Genomic DNA, 7,715 nt, shown 5'->3' on the forward strand with positions numbered 1-7,715 from the left:
AGAAAATTATCAAAATGTTGCTTGTTACACTGATAACAGTATACGAAGAGTTTTTAAAAAGCAATAACAAAAATGACCAAAATACCAACAAAACAGTAGAAGAATCAACATAATTTGTGAATAAACAATCAACAAAAAAATACAAATGAGTCAAACATTTAAAAAATGTTCAGCGTCACTTATACTAAGAGAAATGCAGATTATAATAAAGAAATAAAATTGAATACTATTTTTCACCTAACAGCTTGAAAAAGATCAAAAGTTGGCATATTGGCAAGATTGTAGGGGAAAAGGCACTCATATATTTCTGGTGAAAATGGCTCTCCAACTTTTGTGGAGGGCAGTTGAGCAATATCAATATTGCAAATGCACATACTTTTTGATACAGCAATCTACTTCTAGGAATTTATCTTACAGACAAACTGGCATACAGAGGCAAAGTTGCATTTGTGCAAGATTATTCACTGCAACATTATTTGAAATAGTAAATGGTTAGAAACAACTTAAATCTTCAGCAGAAAGACACTGGTAAAATAAATTCTGATCCATCCATAAAATGGAAGGCTATAAAACCACTAAATAATAGCAAAGCTTTTATGTCTGATTAGGAAACTATCTTTAAGATAAACTGTAACTGAAAAACTTTAGGTACACAATAATGTATGTGTATATTACCATATGTGTTATAAAGAGGAAAAAACATGTATGTATGAATTTTTTCTAAATGTATAAAATACCTTAGGAAAACCAATGACATTGGTTGCCCCAGAGAGGGGACCTGGAGATTTCAGGGGAGGTGATCGGGGGAGGAAGGACAGATAGATCCACTATATACGCTTTTGTATCATTTGAGTTTTGAATTACATGAATGTATTATCTGTTCAATAAATAAAAGTGTAAAAATCTATCGAGATGTTAAATTAGATGACTAATTTGTGGGAGATTAAAGATGGGGCTTTGTTAATACAGAGATAGACAATAAGTACTTTAATGGGAGGGTTTTCCCAACAGTAGGTTGGGACTTACAGAGAAAAGGGGCCACCACATGACCATAGGGGCTTAGGATTCAGGTAAAGGGATCCCCAGGCTCAGAAATACACTGCCCTACCCCATGTCGTACTGAGAGAAGGCCCCCATAGGCAAGTATGTCTTACTCTTTTAAGCCCAAGAACCAAGTGAACATTTTCTCCAAAAAGTCATCCCCGTGCCCCACACCCCACCTAGAGCATGTATAATAGGGAAGCAATAGAGAAAATAGTGAATGAAATTGAAAAAGGAAACAAAGCACTAAAATAAACTGATACAGACTAAACAAAAAAATTACAACCATGCCTCATTCTATTTCACTTTGCTTTATTGTGCTTCTCAGGTATTGCATTTTTTACAAACTGAAGTTTTGTGGCAACCCTATCAGTGCAAGTCTGTCGGTGCCATTTTTCCAACAGCATTTGCTCACTTCGTGTTTCCGGGTCACATTTTGGAATTTTTGCAATATTTCAAACTCTTTCATTATCATATTTGTTATGGTGATCTGTGATCAGTGATCTTTGGTGTTATTATTGTAACTGTTTTGTGGTGCCATGAACCATGCCCATATAAGATGGCGAATTTAATCAATAAATGTTGTGTGTGTTCTGACTGCTCCGCTGACCGGCCATTCTCCCATCTCTTTCCCTCTCCTTAGGCCTCCCTATTCCCTGAGACACAACAATATTTAAATTAGGCCAATTAATAACCCTAAAATGGCCTCTAAGTGTTCAAGTGAAAGGAAGACTTACATGTCTCTCACTTTAAATCACAACCTAGAAATGATTACGCTTAGTGAGGAAGGCATGTCAAAAGCCAAGATAGGCTAAAAGCTAGGCCTCTTGTGCCAAACAGTTAGCAAAGTTGTGAATGCAAAGGAAAATTCTTGAAGGAAATTAAAAGTGCTACTCCAGTGAACACACAAATGATAAGAAAGCAAAACAGCCTTATTGCTGATATGGGGAAAGTTTTAGTGGTCTGGATAGGAGATCAAACCAGCCACAACATTCTCTAAAGCCAAAGCCTAATCCGCAGCAAGGCCCTAACTCTCTTCAATTCTATGAAGGCTGAGAGAGGTGAGGAAGCTACAGAAGAAAAGTTTGAAGCTAGCAGAGGTTGGTTGATGAGGTTTAGGGGAAGAAGCCATCTCCGTAACATAAAAGTGCAAGATGAAGCAGCAAGTGCTGATGTAGAAGCTGCAGCAAGTTATCCAGAACATCTAGCTAAGATAATTCATGAAGGTGGATACACCAAACAACAGATTTTCAATGTAGGTGAAACAACCTTATATTGGAAGAAGATGCCGTCTAGGACTTTCACAGCTAGAGAGAAGTCAATGCCTGGCTTCAAAGCTTCAAAGGACAGACTGACTCCCTTGTTAGTGGGTAATGCAGCTGGTGACTTTAAGTTGAAGCCACTGCTCTTTTACCATTCCAAAAATCATAGGGCCCTTAAGAATTACACTAAATCTACTCTGCCTGTGCTCTATAAATGGAACAACAGAACCTGGATGAAAGCACATCTGTTTCCAACATGGTTTACTGAATATTCTAAGCCCACTGTTGAGACCTACTGCTCAGAAAATATGATTCCTTTCAAAATATTACTGCTCACTGACAATGCACCTGGTCAACCAAGAGCTCTGATGGAGATGTACAAGGAGATTAATGTTGTTTTCACGCCTGCTAACGCAACATCCATTCTGCAGCCCACGGTTCAAGGAGTAATTTCAAGACTTTCAAGTCTTATTATTTAAGAAATACATTTCATAATGCTAGAGCTGCCCTACATAGTGATTCCTCTGATGGATTTGGGCGAAATAAATTGAAAACCTTCTGGAAAGGATTCACGATTCTAGATGCCATTAAGAACATTCATGATTCATGGGAAGAGGTCAAGTATCAACATCAACAGGAGTTTGGAAGAAGTTGATTCCAATCCTCATGGATGAGTTTGAGGGGTTCAAGATGTCAGTGGAGGCAGTAACTGCAGATGTGGTGGAAATAGCAAGAGAACCAGAATTAGAAGTGGAACCTGAAGATATGTTTGAATTGCTGCAATCTCATGATAAAACTTGAATGGATGCAGGCCACTATTCCGGTGGCATAGTGGTTAAGTTCGTGCGATCTGCTTCAGCAGACAGGGGTTTGCAGGTTTGGATCCTTTGCAGGCACAGACCTACACATCGCTCCTCAAGCCACGCTGTGGTGGCGTCCCACATACAAAATAGAGGAAGATTGGCACAGATGTTAGCTCAGGGCGAATCTTCCTTACCGGGGGGAAAAAAAACTTGAATGGATGAGAACTTGCTTCTTCTGGATGAACAAAGAAAGTAGTTTCTTGAGATGGAATCTACTCCTGGGGAAGATGCTGTGAAGATTGTTGAAATGACAACAAAGGATTTAGAATATTACATGAACTTAGTTGATAAAGCAATTTCAGAGTTTGAAAGGATTGACTCTAATTTTAAAAGAAGTTCTACTGTGGGTTAGGTGCTATCAAACAGCATCACATGCTGCAGAGAAATTATTCATGAAAGGAAGAGTCAGTTGATGCAGCAAGCTTCGTTGTTGTCTTATTTTAAGAAATTGCCACAGCCACCCCTACCCTTCAGCAACCACCACTCTGATTAGTCAGCAGATATCAACATTGAGGCAAGACCTTCCACCAGCAAAAAGATTATGACTTGCTGAAGGCTCGATGATTGTTAGCATTTTTTAGCAATAAAGTATTTTTTAATTAAGGCATATACATTGTTTTTTTAGATATGATGGTATTGCACACTTAATAAACTATAGTATAGTGTTAACATAACTTATATATGCACTGGGAAACCAAAATATTTGTGTGACTTGCTTTATTGCAATATATGCTTTATTGTGATGGTCTGGAACTGAACTGGCAATATCTCCAAGGTATGCCTGTACAGCGAAAATGTTCACTATGAATTCCCAGCTCTAGTTTTCCCTCTAACAGAAAAAGCAGGGTGGGCCTTGGGCAGGAGGGCTGGGAAGCCATCAGCAGAGCAGATACAGTCAAACACTGGCGTGCAAAAGTCTGGTGACTGGTGAACTTTCAAACCATCTCTTTCCCATGGCCCAGTGTGGCTACAGTTGGAACTCTTTTCAGAATCTTTGCTACTTGAAACTTTCTAACATGGAAGGGTCACTCATCCCTGTGACCTATAACCTATTATTAGCATCTGCTAAGAGAGTGTGTTGCTCTTGGGCTGTTTTCTCATCCGTATGTTATACAGATTCCCAGTATGACTTTCCAGATGCTTCATGGGTATGTAAAGCTCCTCGACAACAACAGAGATTGGGCAAACAATGGATCAACAGCAGCTTCCAGTCGTTTCTCTGCCATTTCACGGTGTTTAACAACTAATTTGCCTCTTTTTATTGCCTTTTCCCACCTGTAAAATGAGGTAAGTACAGTTTTACTTTATAGGTAGTGGGGGTTGCAGAAATTAGTGTTTTCACTAATCTTCTCACATATAAACAAGTGACTATTATTATCTTCTAATGAAGACTATTTGCCTCTTTGCTCTAACAACCACGACTAAAACTTCAAGGCCCAAGGCAAAAGAAAGTATACTCTTCCCTGTTTACCTTATTATCAAGATTGACTCACTTCAAAACTATGTCTATCTGCCATCCTGCACACAGACTCAAGACTTGTTTTGTTGTGGGGGAAATCCCCCATCTGCAAAGGTGTGTGTCTGTGTGGCAACTGAAAGGAAAGACCCTACGTACATCTCCGAATTATTAACAGATTCTTTGTTTCGGGTCCAGCAAATGGAGAGAGAAGACAGCACAAGTTTGCTGCTAAAGAATACCAGGAATTAAAAATGTCCCTGGAGGAAAGGAAAATCCTGGTGTTTTGGAGACAGAGGGCAGAGGAAGGCAGGCTACATCTTAAAAACAGGCAAAGGAAGCTGGTGACCTCAGGCAGGCACTGAAAACTCAGACATCTTACAAAACAGGGGCAGGGCCCCTTGAAGGGGGCTTTCCTCTAAACCATCCCACCACGTAAGAGTCATCCCCCTTCCAGTTAGCTTTCTTGCCCGTGATTTCTGACATCGATTTCTCATACTTTCAGAACTGGGCATTAGATGCCATATGTAAATAATTTTAAGAGAAAAAAGTAAAATATAAAAATGAGATGCACACTGCAAAAATATGTGGGCATGAAGAAGGTAATAATGACTCCTCACACACAAAAGAAGAAAGTACTACACTGAAAGCGTATAATTCTGCAATATTATTAATGTCTTTAATGTTATATTGTTCTTTCATTAAAAGACAAAAAGCTATCTGGCAACCTCATCATCATGAGAAACCATTTTACTAGGCTTTTAGCTTTACTAAGCACAATTCCAAATACTTTGGTCCTAGCATGAACTACTCTCCCCTTGTGGTTAACTAGGCTGATGCCTCTCTTAAAATGAGGTTTACAAGCCTATTTAAAAGGTAATAACATGTTGCCTTCCTTGGATGAGATTTTCAGAAGTTAGTTTGATGTCCCATTTGTTTATTTTTGCTTTTGTTGCCTTTACTTTTGGTGTCTTATTGGTTTTTATTGATTTAAAAAGTAATGCAGGGGCCAGCCCCGTGGCCTGGTCATTAAGTTTGGCGTGCTCCACTTTGGCAGCCTGGGTTTGGTTCCCAGGCGTGGACCTTCACTATTTGTCGGCGGCCATGCTGTGGCGGCATCCCACATACAAAATAGAGGAAGATTCGCACAGATGTTAGCTCAGGGTGAATCTTCCTCAGCAAAAAAATAAATAAATAAAAATAAAAAGTAATATAGAAAAACTGAGAGAAGATAATAAAAATCAACAGGTAATACTCTCACCTATAGGTAACCATGCCTAACATTTTGGAGTATTCTCATTCATTTATTGAACAAATAGATATTTTTGTTTACTAAGGTATAATTTGCATACAGTAAAATTCACCATTTTTAAATATATATATATATATATATGGTGTGTGATGAATGTAATCACCACCACAATCAAGATATAGAACATGTCTATCAGACCCAAAAAGTCGCCTCCTGCTTCTTTGTGGTCAGACCACTGTTCCCACCCCTTCCTCTGGCAATCACTGATCAGATTTCTATTCCCGTAGTTTTGATTTTTCAAGAACATATATAAATGGAGTTATACAGTAAGTAGCTTTGTTAGTCTCACGTCTCTCATTTAGTATAATGTTTTTGAGATTTATCCATGTTGTATCTGTTTATTCTTTTTTATATTGCTGAGTACTATTCTATTGGATATACCACAATCTGTTTATCCATTCTACACTTGATGGACTTTTGGGTTTTTCTCACTTTTGGCAATTGTGAATAGAGCTGTTATAAACATTTGTATACAGGTTTTTTTGTGTGTTCATATATTTTCTTTCTCTTGAGAAAACTCCTAGAAATTGGTTTGTAAGTCAAGTAAGTGTGTGTTTAATTTTATAAGAAACTGGAAAACTAACTTCCAAAGTGGCTTTACCAATTTGCATTCCCACCAGCCATGTATAAGAGTTTCAGTTGCTCCACATCTTCATCAACGTGTTATATTTTCCCTTTTTTTTTTTAAGTTGAGCCATTCTAATACATATATAGCATACCTCATTGTGGTTTTAATTTGCATTTCCCTATTGGATTAATGATGTAGAGCATCTTTTTATGTGCTTATTTGTTGTCAATATCTCTACTTTGTGGAGTTTTTATTTGGATCTTTTGCTCATTTTTTTTTTAAATATCTTTTTTTTTTTTTTTTTTTTGCTGGGTAAGATTCACCCTGAGCTAACATCTGTGCCAGTCCTCCTCCACTTTGTATGTGGGTCACCGCCAAAGCACAGCTGACGAGCAGTGTAGGTCTGCGCCCAGGATCCAAACTCTCAAACCTGAACCACCAAAGCTGAGCGTGCCAAACTCAACCACTATGTCATGGGGCCAGCCCTATTGCTCATTTTTTAATTGAGTTGTTTGTTAGTGAGCTGTAAGAATTCTTTATAAGTCTAGATTTCAGTATTTATCAGAAATGTGTTCTACAAATATTTTCTCCTAGTTTGTAGCTGGTCTTTATTTTCTTAACAATGTTTTTTGAAGAGCAGGAGTTTTTAATTGTATTGAAGAACAAAGAGATATTTCTAAGTACCTGCCATATGTGAAACTTTGATCACTACTGGAGAGACAATAATGCCTAAGCTTAAATTTGTACTTTTTCTTTTTAACAAAATTGCCATCTATTGGTTTCTAGCCTACTTTTTCACGAATACTTTTCACATCATTAAATATTATTTGAAAACATGATTTGTAAATGTGTACATAGTATTCTCATGGTTATATCTTAATTTATTTAACTATCCTTCTCTATTTTGGAATGTTTATTGATTGTTTAGTATTGATTCCAGTCAATGCTAAACAACAGAAAAGAAAAAGAAATATATGATTACCATCCTTGTACAGAAATCCCTGTACACATCTCCAATTATTTTCTTAGTATAAATGCTTACAATTGCAAAGACTGAGATGAAGGCATAGCACTTTGTTTTATAATTGTCTCTTCAGAAAGACTACAGATGTCTTGAAGCAAAGATCTTGTCTTGCCCTCCTTGTCATGCCAGTATATGACAAAAAGCCTGGCACATTGTCATATATACTTGATGGATGAATAATTGCAGAGA

Source organism: Diceros bicornis, chromosome 10 (assembly GCF_020826845.1).
Source record: "Diceros bicornis minor isolate mBicDic1 chromosome 10, mDicBic1.mat.cur, whole genome shotgun sequence".
In the NCBI taxonomy this organism is placed as follows: Eukaryota; Metazoa; Chordata; class Mammalia; order Perissodactyla; family Rhinocerotidae; genus Diceros; species Diceros bicornis.